The sequence below is a fragment of the Ptychodera flava genome, chromosome 5, assembly GCF_041260155.1.
Source record: "Ptychodera flava strain L36383 chromosome 5, AS_Pfla_20210202, whole genome shotgun sequence".
NCBI lineage: Eukaryota > Metazoa > Hemichordata > Enteropneusta > Ptychoderidae > Ptychodera > Ptychodera flava.
Genome location: NC_091932.1, coordinates 46,028,875 through 46,049,517, shown reverse-complemented (window position 1 = coordinate 46,049,517; position 20,643 = coordinate 46,028,875). Strand labels below are relative to the sequence as shown.

The 20,643-nt window shown below is 38.4% G+C and overlaps 2 long non-coding RNA genes across 2 annotated transcripts in view; one reads left to right on the top strand and one right to left on the bottom strand.

The window, feature by feature from the left end:
* Window positions 1-20,643, bottom strand: part of LOC139134103 (uncharacterized) — a 37,862-nt gene that overhangs the window by 2,368 nt on the left and 14,851 nt on the right. The window contains exons 5-7 of the long non-coding RNA XR_011552718.1: window positions 19,315-19,440; window positions 2,691-2,808; window positions 1,890-2,000 (exon numbers count right to left, since the gene is read on the bottom strand). This is a non-coding gene — a long non-coding RNA (uncharacterized lncRNA). The remainder of the gene's footprint in view (window positions 1-1,889; window positions 2,001-2,690; window positions 2,809-19,314; window positions 19,441-20,643) is intronic.
* On the top strand, window positions 10,394-11,294 carry LOC139134101 (uncharacterized). Its single transcript, XR_011552717.1, has 2 exons — window positions 10,394-10,706; window positions 11,105-11,294. It is a non-coding gene; the product is annotated as an uncharacterized lncRNA (long non-coding RNA).

Here is a 20,643-nt window from a genome sequence, read left to right as displayed (position 1 = left end):
GCTAAATAAGGACTTTATTCAAAATTTCAGTTACTGTGACCTGACGGCAATATGTTGACAGTATCACTGACGCGGTGTCAGACGACAATTTGTGACATCCGCTCGTAGCGAACTCAATAGCTTCTACCAAAAAAAACTATCGAAAACGGGACAACAGTGTCACCTGACTTAATATGACGTCACATGACCTGTAAAACGCTATCGATACGGAGCGAAGTGAGTGTAACTAACAGCATGTCACTAAATGTCCGAAAACTGAGGTCGTCCGAAAACTGTCACACTGAGTGTACTGTCGATCATTTTATTTTAATGGCTCAGTAAGGTTGCTGCTCGAGTCGATGTTGTGTAGGCTCAATAGGGACGTCATACCTGGCAATCCCGGTTGGCGATAAAACTGAAACCTACACCTCAACATAAGTTCAACTGAATAAATGAGTACAGTATAATCTTCAGGAAAGCGACATATGAGGCACAAGCATAAAGTCATTTGACTAACAATAAATTTCCTTCATTGCACAAAAAATTTCGTAAATTCTCGCTCAGAATCAAACTTGCTGTAGCGAAGACATAAGCTGTTGAGCTGTGCAGCGCTGTGGAATCCGATGTACTTCGAAAGTTGACTTAAACAACACTCAAAACAGAGTTTCCGTCAAGGAACAAAATTAGGATATATCCACGGGCAAGATATGTGTCACTGCAAATGTCAAAGTCCGTTAGACGAAAACACTGACGACCTAGACCAGGATTGACGAGTTGACACCAGCAGAGGCTGGTGACGGCAGCGCGCAGGGTTGTGGGCACAAACATGCAATGAGGTACACCCTGTGTGTCATAGAACGGAATCTTTCGCGCTCGCCAAGGTCGTAAACTTGTGTGATATTTTGAAAAATCACGGCATCTCTTAGAATTAGAATTACTTTTTCGATCGTGTCATTTCATTTACTTCATAAATCTATTTGTAAATATTCTCAATAACTCTGAATACTATAGCTATCCGTCGCTAGCATGGTGAATGCTATGTCCGGCGATGGCCGTTTTGCCTTGGCATTGGTACAGAATGAGCCAATGATTGACATGTTCACGTGACCGAATCCGTATGTCTGGTTGGTGGAGATACCATTCGATGTATCAAAATCTCAGCTTGATGGCATTTATGAATGAAAGTATCTCCTGGGTGACGGGGCGCTTTACTCTTTAAATGAAAGTAATCCGCGTAAGTAAAACACAAATCGCGACAAAATTAATGTTCTTTGTCACGATAATTTTGATCCCTCTACGTCAAAAGAAAAATAAGGAGACTGTTCATATGATAACTACGGTATATAATCCCATGGTATTTTTCTCAGTTTGACGTCATTGTATACGAGTGTTTTTTGCGGAGCCGAACAACTTCTCGCCTTCGACTCGAAGTTGTACAGCTCTGCGAAAAACACTCGTATACGATGACGTCAAACAGAGAAAAATACCATGGGATTATATATAAATGTCTATCAAAAACAAATATTAATTTGTAAGTTCCTGTACTTACATGGACAATGTGTCCCATAAATTGACACCATCCAAATTCTGTGATAATTTTGAAACATTACCACTTGCTGTGCGATCCAGCATTGGAAACCAATCACAAACATGGATTATTCCTTCTGGATTATTCCAGACTTTTCTAGGAGAGGACTATGGATAAATCCTGTGTCTCTGACACCACCTTCCCAGAGTGTAGCTTTGATGCTACGGAAAGCTCAGTTTGAAGTGTAATTCCTGTCAAGATGGCAGCAGGTCTTCCATTGTCAGTGGTGAATACGATGATAGAGTTGTTACAAAGAACAGTTTCTTTGAGGGTCTTAGTGGTATTTCCTCTCTTTAAAGCTTCCTGATAGGTCAATTCTTACCTCTAAAGTCATGTGATCTTCGTAATCTTCTTTCCCATCGTAATAAACAAAGAAGGAATCAAATCCACGGAATGTCGGTGTATACTGCCAGGCAAAGAATCCCAGATACCACTGAGTGGAAAGAAAATCAGAAATTGTGATATCAGAATGTGATTTTGAGACTGCTTTGAAAATTGACAGAAATGATGACATATGGACTTGACTTTGACAGCTTGCACTTTGGCACAGCATTAAATTATCCCTTTCTTTCAGGCTTGACTTTCTGGTAATATACCTTTCTGGTAAAATAACTTCAACTTTATCAGGGTGTTCATGCTTGAGAGGGTTAGATTGCATGATCACATGAGAGAATGTGTTACTGCTCTCAAAACAATGATTCTGAAATGCTAAGTACCATGAACACAAATGATAAAAAGTTTACTTCTATGTATGACAAGTGTATAGCCTACTCTGTGACATGTAGTTTGAATAATTTACACTTGGGGAAGCCACCAAGGCTGATTTTACATATGTGCTAGCTTTGGGGTCATACACTTATTCCGGAAAAGCCATTTTCACCTTTTATTTATAACTCATGCAATTTTTTACAAAAACAGATAACAATAGTGGTGGAAGTTGCAGTTTAGGGCTTCATCAACTATAATGTATTGTGAATCATGGGAAAAAATACCAGGCTTGGTGAACTTCCCCTTTAAATGTCTAGAAGTTGGCCCACAATTCCATGCAATTTGCTGGCTGATGGATTCTTTTCTTAGTACCAATGTATGGTTATTGTTACAGCATTGATACCCAGTGCCTTACCTTGCCAACCATGTGTGCAGAGTATCCCAATTTCTCAAAATATTGTGGAAATATAGGTTTCATTCAGTGGCAAACCAGATGGCATCACTCCCATTATGACATCATGCTGTAAACCTGACTTCAACAAAAACAACAATTCCATTGGTCATTATACTCCACTGGTAACATTCTCTATGAAAAAATTAAAGCTATATTAAGACAATAATTACCAAGATACATGGCCTACATCTCTGTCTTTCAATGGAGCTGATCTCATCACAAAATTTTTTGGCAATTGCAGATATCGGTAAAATTGAGACCTCCAAAATACATAAGATATTACAGGATCTTACTGAGTGCTCTTATACACATACTTGAAGTTCATCATTAGTTTAAAGACAAGTTTACAGGATTTAGCAGATTTGTATACCAGTATGGGTATAAAGCCTAAATCCTGTTTACCCATACTGGTATATATACCAGTATGGCTAAAGCCTAAATCCTGCTTGTCTTTAAACACGGTCCCTCCACAAAAGTGGAGGGAACGTGCTTTAAAGTAATGATGAACTTTAGCTTTTGCGTACAAGAGCACTCAGTAAGATCCTGTAATATCTTGTGTATTTTGGAGATCTCAATCTTACCGATATCTGTAATTGCCAACATAGTCAGCTTATGGAAGGAACCTTAATGCAAAGTTTCAACAAAATCTGGGCTGTGGTTACAGAACTTCAGCAAGTTTAAGGATTTCTTTTCTTTTAGTTTGCCTAATATGCATATTTTTGACACTAGCATGTTCAGTTGAAAAAATCTACATGTCCACCCCTGGATACACCTGTTCACCAAATACCGGTACTAAGAAAGCAGGTGCTGCTGTCATCCATCCATCCATTAACTTACCAACCTTCCCAATCCGGACCTACCCCTTCCACCTACCAATCAAGACAGATATCAAGACAACCAGACAGTCTCCATCCAGAAATCAAGACATCTATCCATTCAGACATCAAGACATCCATCCATCCATCCACACATCCATGCATACATTCATCCATCCATCTACCAATCCTTCAATTCATGCCATCGTTCTGTCCATACATCCATCTTTCTATCCATCCATCCATGCACCCATCCATCCATCCATCCATCAAGACACCCATCAGTTAAGATATTTATCCATCCGTCCATCCAGACATCAACCTATCCATATATTCATCCATCTATCCTGACATCCATCAGCCCAATCCGGACAACCATCCATCAATCCATCCATCCAAACACCCATTCACCAATCCAATCCATCCATCCTTAAATCCATCCATCCATACAGACATCCATCTAGACATCAACCAATCCATATATCCATCCATCTATCCAGACACCTATCAACCCATCCATCCAGACACCCATTCACCAATCCAATCAATCCATCTGTCCGTCCCGTAATTGATCCAGATATCAACCTATCCATAAATTTGAATTCATCCATCTGTCAAGACATCCATCCATACATAAATCAATCCATCTCAGACATCCAGATATCCATCTAACCATCCTTCCATCCAGACAGCCAAGTAACCTCCATCCATCCATTGAGACAGAAACATAAATCTATCAATATATACACCTAGACATACATCTATACATACATACATACATACATACATACATACATACATACATACATACATACATACATACATACATACCCAGTACATACATACATACATAAATACTTTCTTATTCATATGCGTACATACACACATACATAGATACATACATACATACATACATACATACATACATACATACATACATACATAACATGCACATAGTCATGTCATTCATACAGTCATCAATCCGTCTATCCATACCATCCTTCCGTCCTTCTGTCCATACATCAGATCCATATCTATCCATTAATCAAACCATACCTCCATCCATCTATCCATACAGGCGCATACACAAAACTATCTTCCTACCTTTCTATCAATACTTCCATTTCTCCATCTATCCCTTCATCCATCAGCCACTCATACATACCTACATACAAACATACACACATGTACAGTCAATCATCCATCCATCCATCTACCGATCCATCCAAGTGCCATCCTTCCGTCCATGCATCAATCTATCCCTATATTTATGCATCCATCCAGTCATTCATCCTACCATCCATCTATCCATCTATCCTTCAATCAATACATCCATCCATCCACCTATCTATCCATCCCCAGACATCCATCGTTCCATTCATCGAACAATACCCCATTCCCTCAATCCATACAGAGAGACAGACACATCAATCAATCAAACAATCAATCAATCAATCAATCTATCCATCCATCTATCCATCTATCCATCCATCAATACATTCATACATCAATCCAACCATACTTCCATCAATTAAAACAGAAAGACAGATACACACATACATACATACATAAATACACACATACATACTGGTACATACATACCAGTACATACAATTACATACATTTACATACATACATACATACATACATACATACACAGAGTTTTCTCTCGACTGCGCAATTGCGCAAATTGCGCATTTCGAGTCATTGTGTACCCTAAAAAAGTCAATGACTGCGCGGAAATCGCGCACACAACACAGCAAGCAAAGACGTCCACATATACTGACATATGAGGGTGACCAAAGGGCATAGTACAACGAACTGTGTGTATCAATGATGGAAGTTGGGAAAATTCGAGCTTTAGCATTGTATAGGCACGTGTATAACAATGCAACACCATCGTTTGATCAGCGCATGGGGATCGGTGCATATTTTCATTGATTCAAGCCCCCCAAATTCGGACCGAATCGTGCCCGAGGGAACATATTGTCGAATCCTGAGTCGGGGAAACTGTGACAATTAGACAGAAGATAGAGAGCGACCGAGCACATCAAAAGCTGACAAACGTCATCATGTCGATGTTTATGCATATGTGCTGCATACGACAAAGACGACACAACTGAACTGGGTGACGATCGTAATGATATCGAGGAAGCGCTTCATAGGAAGGCAAAATCAGCATCAAAGGTGACTGCCCCCTAAAATGTCAAGTCTACCCCCTAATTTTATTGAATGGGGCAGAAAGTGCCCCTTTCAATGAACATGCAGAGAAAACACTGCATACATACATACATACATACATACATACATACATACATACATACATACAAGATTACATACATATATACATTCATACATACATACATACATACATACATACATACATACAAACAATTCATACATTTACATACATACCGGTACATACATACATACAATTACATACTGTCATTGCATACATACATACATATATACATACAGACATACAATTACATACATACATACATACGTACATACATACAAGATTACATACATATATATACATTCATACATACATACATACATACATACATACATACATACATACTGTACATACATACATACATACATACAAACAATTCATACATTTACATACATACATAGTCATACAATTACATACTGTCATTGCATACATACATATACATACATACATACATACATACATACATACATACATACATACATACATCATACAATTACATACATATACTGTACATACATACATACGTACATACATACACACATACATACATACATACATGCAATAACATACAATGACATACATACATACATACTTACATACATTGTACATGTACATACATATACATACATTAACATACATACATACATACATACATACATACAACCATATACAGTCATACCGTACATACATGCAGTCATCCATTCATCTACCAATTCATCCATGCCATCCTTCCGTCCATACATCAATGTATCCATACATTAATACATCCATTCAGTCTCACCATCAATCTATCTATCTATCCTTCAATCAATCAATCCATCCCCTATCCATCCATCCATTCATCCTCCATCCATTGTCATGCCATCCATCCATATAGACAGACAGACAGACAGACACATACATCAATCTATATATCTATCTACATGTATCTATCACTATATCTATTCCATCCATCCATTCATCCGTCCACATACACACACATATACATACATACCGGTACATTATACCGGTACATACATACATACATGCATACATACAATTACATACCTACCTACCTACATACATACATATATACATACATATACATACATACATACATACATACATACATACATATGGTACATGTACAACCATACAACCATACATACATACATATATACATACATACATACATACATACAGACATACATACAGACAGACGAGGTATGTAATTGTCTCGAAATTGACATTGTACGAGCAGAAGTACTGGCTCGTACTTTCATATTACGAGTGACGTATGCAAGCTATAAGTCACACATGCCTTTTGACCTAATTTTTTATGAATACGCTTAGGACTATGTTGTATTCCATGGATGAAAGATTTTTGTTTATGTGAAAAGATTTTACGACAAACGAACACTTAGACACATTTTCTGTGTATATTCGAAACTCGGAAGTAGGAGCGGGTGTGAACTTCGTATGATTATTTTTTTTGGTCGTGAGAGCGGGTTCAGTGCAGTGGGGAGGAATACTTTTAGGCTTTGACTTTCGGACGAGTCTGTACGTACGGGTCAAGACTGGAGACGACGCGACACTCTCTGACTTATTATACGCCACGATGGTAGACTTTTTTTGCAGACGTCGATTGTAACAGTAAGCTGTTAAAGAAGAACCAAAGAAGAGGTTGCAATGTCCGAACATCATGGAAGAGACCTCGATTGGTTGTAATGCACTTGAACCTACCGCCGTTGTAAATCTTTTTTACTTTCTCGAATTCGAAAGTGCAATGATTTCACAGACATAAAACCTGCGTGGCTCGCGAGTCAGCTTATGACCTCGAAATAATCTGATCACCACATTATTTTAATCACAGTGTACAATGAATAATATGAAGGATTTTATGAGTTGGCTGGTGTTTTTGTGGCACCCGTGTGTACCTCATGTTGTGCAGTCTATTTGAAAATGACCTCTACTCAACAATGATTTTAAAGACTCATATTTTTCTGACCTCGCATTCAACTTCAAGTTTTGAAAAAGCACATTATCGGAACCACACTATTATTGGTGTGTATTGTTGAGAATACGGCCCCGCCTATTGAATAATGGTAAAGTCAGGTCACTGTGGGGTCAATATTCCTGTTTGTCATCGCGGAACTTGCAGAAGCCATACAAGATATCGATGCTTGATACTTCCATATTCAATTCGTTCGTTCGCGCTCCTCAACAACAAAAAAACATCACTCAAAACCAACAAAAAAACATCACTCAAAACCAACTCATCACATTCCAAACTTACCTAGCTGCACTCAGTTCGGTAGATAAGTTCCAGGCATCAGTCGTAGTATAAATGCTGACGTCGATTTGTCAACGTCAATGAAGTCGGCGTCGACGTAATAATGTATTTTTACAAATATATTTATTTATTTGGCGTTAATTAGAGGAAAATCACATCAGAGGGTGGATGACGTATGTATTACAATATCCCGGGTAGGCTTAACTGGCAGTTTTGTTTATCGCTATTATTGCCTACTCCCACCGTACCGCCCATCGTCTGTAACTTGCACGCGATGTTTGCACACGAACGAACGCCTAATGCCAGTCACTCAGAGTCGTCGGTTTTCTTGCTACCCAAGTTGAAATATATGCAATTATGAATGTCATTTTTGAAAATTCACTAATGCATGCAATACCAATTACGATGAACCCACAATTTATTGTTGTTGAGATTTTGTCAACAGTGTTATAAATATAGTGCTGCAAAGTCAGTAGTAGGACCTACCCACTTTGAAAGTACGGCACATTACGTCACTCGTACTTCGCTCGTACGAGCTCATAGGTCTGCTCGTAGTTCGTCCGTTTTGAGACGATTAGATAAATGGCATCCCTGATGGATACTAGGCGCTCTATAAATATTGTTATCTATCTATCCATCTATCTAAAGTTCCATTCAGGAAAGTTTGAGCAAGCCTTTCACTTTTGAGGCATGTACTACCGGTATACCTTAAAGCAGAGTGTTTGATCATCGTTGCCAGTACCATTGCAATAGTAACCTACTGTAAAGTTGAAACGTTCATCTAGAATTTTGCCTCGAAAATCATCACCAGCTTCAAGTTCAAGAAACCACATTTTCTATCTGTTAATACAACATAGAAAGATGTAAGCTACATGTACATACATTCATAGAAGTTGTAGGCATGGTAGGCATATTTTGTATGCTACAGTATTCTATATGTTTGTTTTCACATATTCTGTATGCCCTTACCGAAAATTATTTCTACTGCAAATTTGCCGTAAGTTTGCTGCAAATATGCAGCAAGCATATAGCTTGCAGGAAGGAGTTGCAGAAGTTTGCAGGTAGATGTGACCCTCCTGCAAACCCTTAAGTCAGTTTGCTGCAAATTTGCGGCAAACCAGATTATTGCTGCAAATATGCAGCAACACATGATTGACATATTTCCCACTATTTCATTACCAGGGAGTACACACTACACACTGAGTACTGTTGCACTTCGTGACCAGTCATGTGTAAGCAACATAAAATTGATCTTTCATTTATATTTTATGTTCCTTTATTTCATAACAGACAATTCACTTTTTAAATTATAATAACTGGTAATGCTAGATAATGAACAGCTTCAGTTATGCTGGTGAAAGCATTGCATGGATATAGAGTGCATCTATAGTATATACTGTAGTGACATGATGTAATAAAAGTGCCCTTTGACAATCTGGTTGGGTAAATTATGGTTGGATCGAAAACTGAATTTTAGGGAAACAAATTTTTGAAACAGGGACTTGTCTGTCTTGCAAGTTACACCCTGTATTTTCTGCGAATGATACCAAAATGCAAACAGTTTCGAACGAAATGTGCGTTTGATGATGGTCTGTAAGGACACGTCGTAGACTTTTGTTACTGCAAATCTGTACAGTAATGTTTCCGCTACTACCTCCAAGCAGAGTAGTGGCTGTGCTCCAAGCTATTCATCCCATCAATATAGTACAAGTATACGGTACGTACAATGCACTGCAGCTTTAATAATACAGTCTGTCCCATCGATGCCGCTGACAAAATCTCGCCTTCTGATAACATGGGTCGAGGTAAAAGGCTTTTGTCCATGTTTTCAGCGTTAGAGTTATATTGCCGAGTACAAATTTGAGGTTTAGGATTACACTCCATCCCGAGTCGCTGTATGAAAATTCAAAGCGCTGCTTCACCAACGTCCAACACGTCCTGTGTATCAGCTGCGAGCAGCCGACATGTTTACACTCTCCGGTCACGGTTCATCAAGGTCAGTTCGCGCATTGATATTGATTCTTCGTGCTGAAATAATTTTTACTCTCTTTTTAGTCTTTCTATGATAAAAATAACCATTTTCATTAAACTAATAAATTAAATGCTATATAAGGTATGAAATATAACGGATTGGTGCAGATGTAGAGCATTCTCGCTTGCCAGAGCAATGATTTCCGCTCTGCTGACCTGCGCAAAAATCAATCTCTTGACGGGTAGCGCTGAGCTGTTGCCGTAAAGAGGCGCGTGGTTTACGACGATGATGTAGAGTCAATTCCAGCATTTACAAACGGGACTACATTATCAATCGCGTAATGATTTATAGATCGCAATTCCGTTATCGTCATGAGGCTTGATCGGCGCGAAGTTAGATTTTAGTACCATCGGCCAGTGTCGGCTGCGTACTTGTGAGCAGGGAGTTTTCTAGTGGACAATTTCGTGATCTTTCTATGGAATCGCCAGCCAAATGATATCACATAGTTGCAAAAACGTGTATACAGTACCAGGGACAGGCGGAGTTCTAAATTTGTGAACGCGAGCGGCAGTAAAGATGCCGACTATATTTTCTGAGTACGGTATTTACACACAGCACGGTGAGATGAGACCTGCAACCGGACCGGGAATCGTCCAGCGTCTGCAAGCCGTTCAGAAATGTAAGTCAATGTACCGTTCGTATGTACATCGATCGCTATAATTATGTTCTGTAATCGTTGTATTGCAATCTTTACCTAAAGATAAATTTTCGTTGAGTACTGATTCATACTGAATTCACTTTCGTTTCACAACAGTTACTTACTAACAGTAAGTGCTGAGATTTTTGCAGATTGTCGCCGTCGTGTAAGTAAACAACATACAGCGAGTTGTCCGCTGTCGGACATTTTAATCATTATTAATTTAATTTCGATCATGAATATTTATGCATTTTCTGCTTCAATTTTTCAACTTCATTTTGTCTCATTTTCAAATAATTATCGATTTCTTTCATGAAATTTACAATGTTTGGTCAAACGGTAAAGACTTACACTCTTCCCTGAACGATTTATATTTTCAGAATCCATTGCTGGTACACTAAAGGGGACAAGAAATTCAGAGAACAGAAAGCCAAATCGCAGCCTTTGACAGTAATGTAAATGTTACATGAAACTTCTCAAGTCAAAAGAAAATCTTGACATCATCATGACACTTATGTGGCATGAAATGAACATGGCATATAAAATAAATTGTACCACAATTGAATTTAACCTTTTTTTCTCTGTCATCTTTTTGTTTATAATAACTTTATTTGCGCTGACGCCTGACCATTGTTTCTCATGAAACTGGTATTTCAGAGTTTAGTTGGATAAATAATATTTATACATTGGCGGACTGTGGACAGCACAAGATGTGTTTTTTTTATCCACTAAACTCTGAAATACCAGTTTCACGAGAAACAATGGTCAGCGCAAATAAAATAATTTGCTGTATGGAGTTTGCGGCAAATTTTCAGTAACATTCAAATTAATTTGCCGCAAGTTTGCTGCAAGGATTGTGCCGCAAATTTGCTGCAAAGAGTTTGCAGCAACGTTGCGGCAGGGAGTTTGCTGCATATTTGCAGCAAGTTCACAAGAAACCTAATTTGCATCTGAAAAATGAACCACCCGCATATTTGCGGCAAATAGTTTGCTGCAAATTTACTGCAAAGCTTGCGGCAAATTTGCAGTAACAGTTTGCGGGAGGCCTAAAATTTCGGTAAGGGTGTTTACTATCTTAAGACTTGAAATACATTCAAGCATAATATCAACAGCTAGCCATTTCCATTGTACCGGCAAGGGATTTTTTTCATTTTTAACTGAACTATGTGCACTTCCACAAAGCAATAAAAAATCTTTAGTAGTTATAAAGGAATGTTTTGTAGCTTCCGAAGAAAATAACTTTCTTGTTTGTCACATTTTTACTGTGCTTATATCATCTCTAATGCTAACCACTGCAAAGTTTGGATCAACATTGCCCTATGCAAATTTACCAATTAGCTGTCTTTTTCTAGTGACCAAGCTGGTCTTGTAGTCTTGCACTCAGACTCAGTAGAGTTAAAACGAACAACTTAGGAGGTCGGACTGGTCTCAGCCATGTTTTGAATGCAGAGTTTCTCAATGTCAGCTTTGCTCCAATTGCTTTTTGTAAGTCATTTTTGAGAATGGAAAAATAACAAACAGAAAAGCTGGTTGTCACCGACAATTAGCATTTTATTTGCCAGAAAAACAAGTCAGTGTTTGTTCATTTAATTCAAAAACTGGACCCATTGACATCACAGCCTTCTTGTGACTTTCATTGCATGCAGTCCCGTCTCAGTGACAATGCCATTCACTGAACTCAAGGACTGAACTGAACACGTTACCAAGTGGTAGTGCCACTTTAAAGCTCTTGGAGAAAGAAAAACTGTCACCATCTTAGTTTTTTGAAAATCTAAAATTACATTTTCTTCTATAGAGTTAACACATGAGTGGTGGCCATTTTGAATTTTAAATGTTGCAAAATGTTGGGTTATTTCATTGTTAGTTCCAAACTTTGAACAGTGACCCCCAATTTATATTTTATTGTTGATTTTGTCAGAGAGTGGTTGAAAGTTGTGGAAAGCCTGTGCAAAGTTTTAAGTCTAGACTCAAAACCTACCTATTTAAGAGAGCTTATTGTGATTAATTCTGTTAAGTGCCAGTGAGCATCCCTGATGGATACTAGGCGCTCTATAAATATTGTTATCTATCTATCTATCTATCTATCTAAAGTTCCATTCAGGAAAGTTTGAGCAAGCCTTTCACTTTTGAGGCATGTACTACCGGTATACCTTAAAGCAGAGTGTTTGATCACCGTTGCCAGTACCATTGCAATAGTAACCTACTGTAAATTTGAAACGTTCATCTAGAATTTTGCCTTGAAAATCATCACCAGCTTCAAGTTCAAGAAACCACATTTTCTATCTGTTAATACAACATAGAAAGATGTAAGCTACATGTACATACATTCATAGAAGTTGTAGGCATGGTAGGCATATTTTGTATGCTACAGTATTCTATATGTTTGTTTTCACATATTCTGTATGTTTACTATCTTAAGACTTGAAATACCTTCAAGCATAATATCAACAGCTAGCCATTTCCATTGTACCGGCAAGGGATTTTTTCATTTTTAACTGAACTATGTGCACTTCCACAAAGCAATAAAAAATCTTTAGTAGTTATAAAGGAATGTTTTGTAGCTTCTGAAGAAAATAACTTTCTTGTTTGTCACATTTTTACTGTGCTTATATCATCTCTAATGCTAACCACTGTAAAGTTTGGATCAACATTGCCCTATGCAAATTTACCAGTTAGCTGTCTTTTTCTAGTGACCAAGCTGGTCTTGTAGTCTCGCACTCAGACTCAGTAGAGTTAAAACGAACAACTTAGGAGGTCGGACTGGTCTCAGCCATGTTTTGAATGCAGAGTTTCTCAATGTCAGCTTTGCTCCAATTGCTTTTTGTAAGTCATTTTTGAGAATGGAAAAATAACAAACAGAAAAGCTGGTTGTCACCGACAATTAACATTTTATTTGCCAGAAAAACAAGTCAGTGTTTGTTCATTTAATTCAAAAACTGGACCCATTGACATAACAGCCTTCTTGTGACTTTCATTGCATGCAGTCCCGTCTCAGTGCCAATGCCATTCACTGAACTCCAGGACTGAACTGAACACGTTACCAAGTGGTAGTGCCACTTAATGAGGGGAACGCTCCATTAACTTAGAAGTACCTGAGTAACCTGAGTTGGTTATCAGAGGATTAATCTCTATGTCAACGTATGCGAACAGATTATCTTTTAGTGTAAACAAAACATTAGCACTGCCGGAACTACTTTTAGCATAGCCCACGCCGGTTGGCGCTTAACTTGATGACGGCTCTGGTCTGTCTGGCACTCCAGATTTCCGACCAGCGTTAAAAGTGCCGTCCAGCACTTGCTGTTACTTTGAGGTCATCATTTAGTTCATAAAATTGCATGAAGAGTTTACAAAAACAATGGTACTATAGAATCCCTTTCAATAAAAAGCTGTTTAAACAATACCAGCAGTTAATTAACGTACGCAGATTTTGCATACGAAAAGCTATTTAAGGTAGCTACATACCTTTTAGACACTTTCAAATTTTTATTTTTTTCTCAATTGAACACGTCCCAAACCCCAATAAAGTATACATTTTCTGAAAGCCCTGATATAGAGCTATCCGACCAAGCACAGTACACGGTCATTATTTGCATAAGAGTCACGTGACAAGCGTTTTGCTGAAGCTTCAAAAAAACGGTTTTTCCCGCCTTATGCAAACACGCTGCAAGATTTCCGGTTAGAATTTCTTCATTGACAAGCCTTGACAATATCCTTCAAAACCGTGTCTGCGATTTTTGTCCCGGAGGCTCCATTCAAATTATATGGCGTGATAATTAAAATTCCTTGAAAAGCACCTTCATCTAACACCTTTAAGAGCGCATTAAAAAAAAACAAAGGCATACAAAGAAAATCCCAGACACCGTTTTGAAGGATATTGTCAAGGCTTGTCAATGAAGAAATTCCAACCGGAAATCTTGCAGCGTGTTCGCATAAGGCGGGAAAAACCGGTTTTTGGAAGGTTCAGCAAAACGCTTGTCACGTGACTCCTCTGCAAATAATGACCGTGTACTGTGCTTGGTCGGATAGCTCTATATCAGGGCTTTCAGAAAATGTATACTTTATTGGGGTTTGGGACGTGTTCAATTGAGAAAAAAATAAAAATCTGAAAGTGTCTAAAAGGTATGTAGCTACCTTAAGCTGGTTGAGGATATACGTTCACAAAAGAGCCGTTCACATTAGCCAAAAAAGACTAGGTCCTTGTCCTAGCCAGGTTCGTGGCCGACCAAAAAAACAGGTGTGAACGGTTCTGGCCGGCCACTGTCCGGACAATTTCTGTCCTAGTTGAGAGGGGTGGTTTGTGGCCGACCCAGGTCTCTGGCCGAGCAGTAAACAGCGTATGTGAACGCGTTTTGTCCGACTCAGGTCCCAGTTGACGCCCTCTGTAGTTGACATGCAGTGTAGTCTTTGACCTATTCGACGATTCAGTATCATTTTAGACATGGCGAGTCGAGGAGTCAACTGGGCTATGGAAGAAATCAAGTGTCTTTTAGGCATTTGGAACGAAGATATGGTGAAAAGTCTAATGGACGGCACTCAAGGGATCGAATCGCCTACAATATCATCTCACAGCGTTTGTAATAAAGGCAAAGCGGCTGCACACATGGCCTACACTATTTTTTTGTTCTCTGTGTTTGTGTTTGATTTTGTGTGTTTGGCTATTGGTGTAGATATAAGCCATGGCGAGACGTAGCCGTAATCTGGCTGTCGAATGACAGGGTGATCCTTTGACGCTACATTTCGAAACCAGTGTGTGGTTTCTTCCTCAGTCGCTTTTCTTTGGAGATTGCTCTCCTTAGATTTATGTTTCAATGTTCCTGGTTTAATTATTGTCAGTGTTTTGTTCATCCAGCAAGGAGGCTAGAGTACTTATGTTCGGGTCAGTTTGTTGTGTTTCATTTTGTTCGGTCGTTTCTCTAAGATTGTGTACTTGTGCATTTATGAGTGTGTCGCCAATGTTTGGATTTCTTTTGTAAGCGATGATCGGTTTCATTGTGAATAAATTATTTAGTGTTTGGTCTTTTTCTATTTCTTCCCAGTTCTTCAGGAGTGCTTGTTTGATGTCTTTTGTTTTGATGTGTGGACTATATTTGGTAGCAAATATCAATTTATTTGTGTTGTTGTTGTGCGTTTGTTTGTGATTTAAATGTGTTCTTCGTGTAGCGTAATTTGTTTCCGCATTGATGTTTGATATTTCTTGTTGTGGATATTCTCGCAGTAATAGCTTTTCATTAAATGTTTTGACTTTGTTGTTGAAGTCTTCTTCATTGTTACATGTCCTCATGTACCTTAATGTTTCGCCTTCGATTAGGCCCTTGAAGGTTGATTTTGGATGACATGATTTTCTATGTAGGAACTGGAATGTATCTGATGAATGTATGTTGACCTGTATAAGGTCAAAGGTCGGCTAGACGCTACCAAATGATCTAGGCTAGGACAGCGTTGAACGTAATGTGAATGCGGACAAAAGATTAGCTTATCTTCTCACATTCTGCCGGATTAGTTCTGGCCGGCCCTGGGCCTAGATGTGAACCCCATAAAAGATCATTGCCCTTTGAACTAAAGTTTTCCTGTCACACAATATCTCTGTACGATCGAAAGGAGACAAACTGACGATTTTTTTGCTTTGTATGAATGTTAATAACCCTATAAAAGAAAGTACGGTAGCAAAAATCAGCACAACAAAACAGGACTTTTACTAAAACATACTCTTTCAATTTCAGTTCAGACTCAATGAGTGGCACTGCGGAAAGGTGCATGCAATGCAATGAAAGCCACGAGCAAACTTTGGTGTCAACGGATCCAGTCTTTGAATTATCAATGAACACTCACTTATTTTTCTGGTCAAAAAGCCAAAGGCTACTTGTCCATCGCAACAAGCCTCTCTGTTTGCAGCGTGTTCATTTTTAGCCGGATGCCGGCCAAATTGACCGGCTACTTCCGTATTTTGACCAGCTACTTTTCAGCAATGTTTCGCTCTCTAGCCCCGAAATTCTGGTTTTGATAATAATATTTTGATATTTTTGTTGTCTTGCAAGCCTGAGATAACATTTCAGAAGTGCCGATGTGAATATATGTAGTCTAGCAATTTACGCGGTGAACTTGTTGCGATCTAGTATCAGCCTGTAGTACCGCGATCTGCGAACGTGTACTGTACTGGGAATCGCTCTCGAGGTCAACCTTGCTTTCCCGACTACAGCCCGAATTATTCCGATGTTCACATCGGGTGTAGCTTACCATTGGACTGACGTTACGCCCACGAATAGCCGACCATTTCCGAATAAAGCCGACGTTTGTTTCTCTCAAACGCGAAAGAGAAGAAAGTCAAACGCGGAAGAGAAAGTCGATGTTTGAGAGCTTTGGTTTTCTGCCTAAGAGTAGGGCCTTGTCTGATGGGTTTGGCAGCTTTTTGATCAAATGTAAAGCGACCAAAAGTAACTGAGGCTCATTTTTCTCATACTTTTGAATCGCCAGGTCAATCCATCCATGGTCGATCATAGTGTCAATATTCAAGTCGATCGACATTGCGTTTTGTGGAGGGGCCGTGGTTATAAGCGGAAGGGAAAGTCTATGCTTGAAAACTTTGATTTTCTGCGTAAGAGTAGGATTTTGTCTTTTGACTTTGGGTGAAACAGTCATATTGAATTTTCTACTCCACCCTGGGAAAGTCACTGAAATTTTTCCATTGTCTTCTGGCTCTGTGTCACAGTCAATTACTCGTGCTACCGTCCACCGGCCGGCCTCGTCAACTGCCTCTATCATTTCTCCTTTCTTATATGTAAGAGTGGCCATACTGTTACAAACGGTTTCTGGCTAGCAATTCATTGATTTTGTTCTTTTTATCGGACATGTCACAGGATACGCGCAGCTCTTGGAGTAAGGACACGTTACGATGTTTTAATGTGCATGAAAAAGCTGGACACGTGGAAAGAATGTTCCATGCTGTTCTGATCACATTTGCATATATGATCAATGCGCGTTACTGAAGTAAAGCGTCCGAAAATAGGAAACTTGAATGAAAATGAATGAAGAACGATATTTTGTTTCACCATATTTCTAAAACTTTGTTTAGAGCCTAAATTAAAGAAGAAACTAGATTACTTGCATTGAAAAGTGGGTAGTTCACTTTTTCCTGTCAACATAGTTCCATGTGAAAGCATATGTGTGTGCACGTGGTATTGAGTGAGTCATTACAGCCCTGACGTTCCTATCATAGCACCAGCTAGATAAGATAAACGCAACAATGGAACATTAACACCTTTGGGGATTAAAAGTCTTCTGCTTATCACCCGAGTTGACAGGCAGCAACTCGGGTTTCAGGTACCATCCAAGTTAATGGAGCCTTCCCCTAATGTTAAAGCTCTTGGAGAAAGAAAAACTGTCACCATCTTAGTTTTTTGAAAATCTAAAATTACATTTTCTTCTATAGAGTTAACACATGAGTGGTGGCCATTTTGAATTTTAAATGTCGCAAAATGTTGGGTTATTTCATTTGTTAGTTCCAAACTTTGAACAGTGACCCCCAATTTTTATTTTATTGTTGATTTTGTCAGAGAATGGTTGAAAGTTGTGGAAAGCCTGTGCAAAGTTTTAAGTCTAGACTCAAAACCTACCTATTTAAGAGAGCTTATTGTGATTAATTCTGTTAAGTGCCAGTGAGCATCCCTGATGGATACTAGGCGCACTATAAATATTTTTATCTATCTATCTATCTATCTAAAGTTCCATTCAGGAAAGTTTGAGCAAGCCTTTCACTTTTGAGGCATGTACTACCGGTATACCTTAAAGCAGAGTGTTTGATCACCGTTGCCAGTACCATTGCAATAGTAACCTACTGTAAAGTTGAAACGTTCATCTAGAATTTTGCCTCGAAAATCATCACCAGCTTCAAGTTCAAGAAACCACATTTTCTATCTGTTAATACAACATAGAAAGATGTAAGCTACATGTACATACATTCATAGAAGTTGTAGGCATGGTTCTGTGTATGCATGGATCTGAGAAACACTTGAAATTTGCTGATGATGTTTGGAGTGAAGTCTGTGGTGGCATCCAAAAGCATGTTATTTGTTCAAATATGAATACTTCCCATAATGTTACATTTCTAAAGGCAGTATGCGACTCAAAGGCACAAGACTTAAAACTTCAGCCCAAACTTTTCTCAATGACTATTTCAACCATTCTTTCAGCAAATTAAGAATAAACGCCATGGTTCACCATGCAAAGTTTGGTACTTGGGAAAAAAATCACCCAACATTTACCAATATTTTAAAATTTAAAATGGGTGTCGTCTCTGAGTTAACTCTAGAGGGAAAAATAAAATTTCTGATGATTGAAAAACTGTGATGGTGAGAGTTTCTCTTTAATGGGTAAAATGTGCAGTAGAGCAGGAAAGCATTGAAAAAATTCAGGATTCCAAACATCTGTCTCCAAGGAGCATTCTATCTGAAAGGAGATTCCTCTTTAAGAAGTCTGACCATCAGAAAATTTAAGTTCAGTTTAGCTCTTTTTTTGATAAAGTGGCATCTTTGAAGTCTGCATTAATACAATGATAATGAGTTTGAGAAGCACCAATATCTGTGGTTTCTCTTACCTGAAGGACTGTCATGACTTGAGGGACACACATCCATCTGTTTTGTGGATCCTTCGAGACAGAAGTAGCCTTTCGTGCATTCACAGCAATCAAAGACACTTGGTAAATTTGTGAGATTGCTGTGCTCTACCAGAAGGACAAAACAAAACAAAACATTTTTTCTAATCTCTTAAATTGGTTGATTTGTATCTATTAAAACACTTGGTGACTCAACATTGCAATAATTTTACAATGTTTTGTATATTTGTTCTTTCATCGTCAAAACAGATACTTTTACTATGGGTACAGGGACATGATATGACATTAGACTTTTCATACAGTCTGGGATTTTTTTTCTAGTCTCTCAAAATTGGTTAATATAATTATTCAAAATACTTGGTGACTTCACAAATTAAAATAATTTGACAACGTTTTGTAGACTTGTTCTTTCATTTGATACCAAATTCATTGTCAAACCAGGTACCTTTACCATGGATAGAAGGGCGTGATGACCTTTGACATTTCATACAGTCTGTAGCAATTCACAGCCTTTGTAAAAGAATATCTGCCAACTCAGATACATCATTGACATTAAGAAAGGCATGAAAATTTTCACAAAGTGATTTTTGTGTTTCTTTTTTCTAAAATAAATCAAACTTTTCTCTAAAATTTTCATTCCAGCAATATCTAGTGGGTGAGTATACATTTGCAGTATCAACTTCTGGTCGGTTGATAAAAGAGTTTTTAACCACCCAGCAGAACTCAATTGGAATATGATCAGACTCTGGCCTTTTACACACACAGAAATCACTGAACAAATCAAAGTCATCAGGATCAGAAAGTACATAGTCTACAACACTGGCGCCAGATTGTTTCATACATGTAAAATGACCAATTCCTCTATCTCTGTGCAGTCTTCAATTGATAATTCTAAAACCAGAATTTTTACACAAGTCTAGAAGTAATTTACCAAAGTCATTAACTGTAGAATTATTTGAGAATCTCAGTATGTGGTAGTTGTTCATCTGAAAAACTGATACCGTTTGGAAAAATAAAATCATGACCATCATCTTGGATAAAGTCTCATTCCTCTATAGTTCTAGCATTAAAGTCACCACAGATAAAGAATTTATAGTCCTGAAATTAAACTTGGCCAGCTCATTCTCTAAATTTGAACTCTACAACGTGTTGAGCGGTCTCAGTCAGAAAAATGTAACAACTTAGCCGGCTATTGAACCACTCTTTTTTGGGAGTGGAGATTTAGCCGACTGGTTCTGTCTCTGGCCTCTCAGCTAGGCGACTGATGCCGTATGTTGTGGGTTCGAATCCGATTGAAAACTATCCGTATTT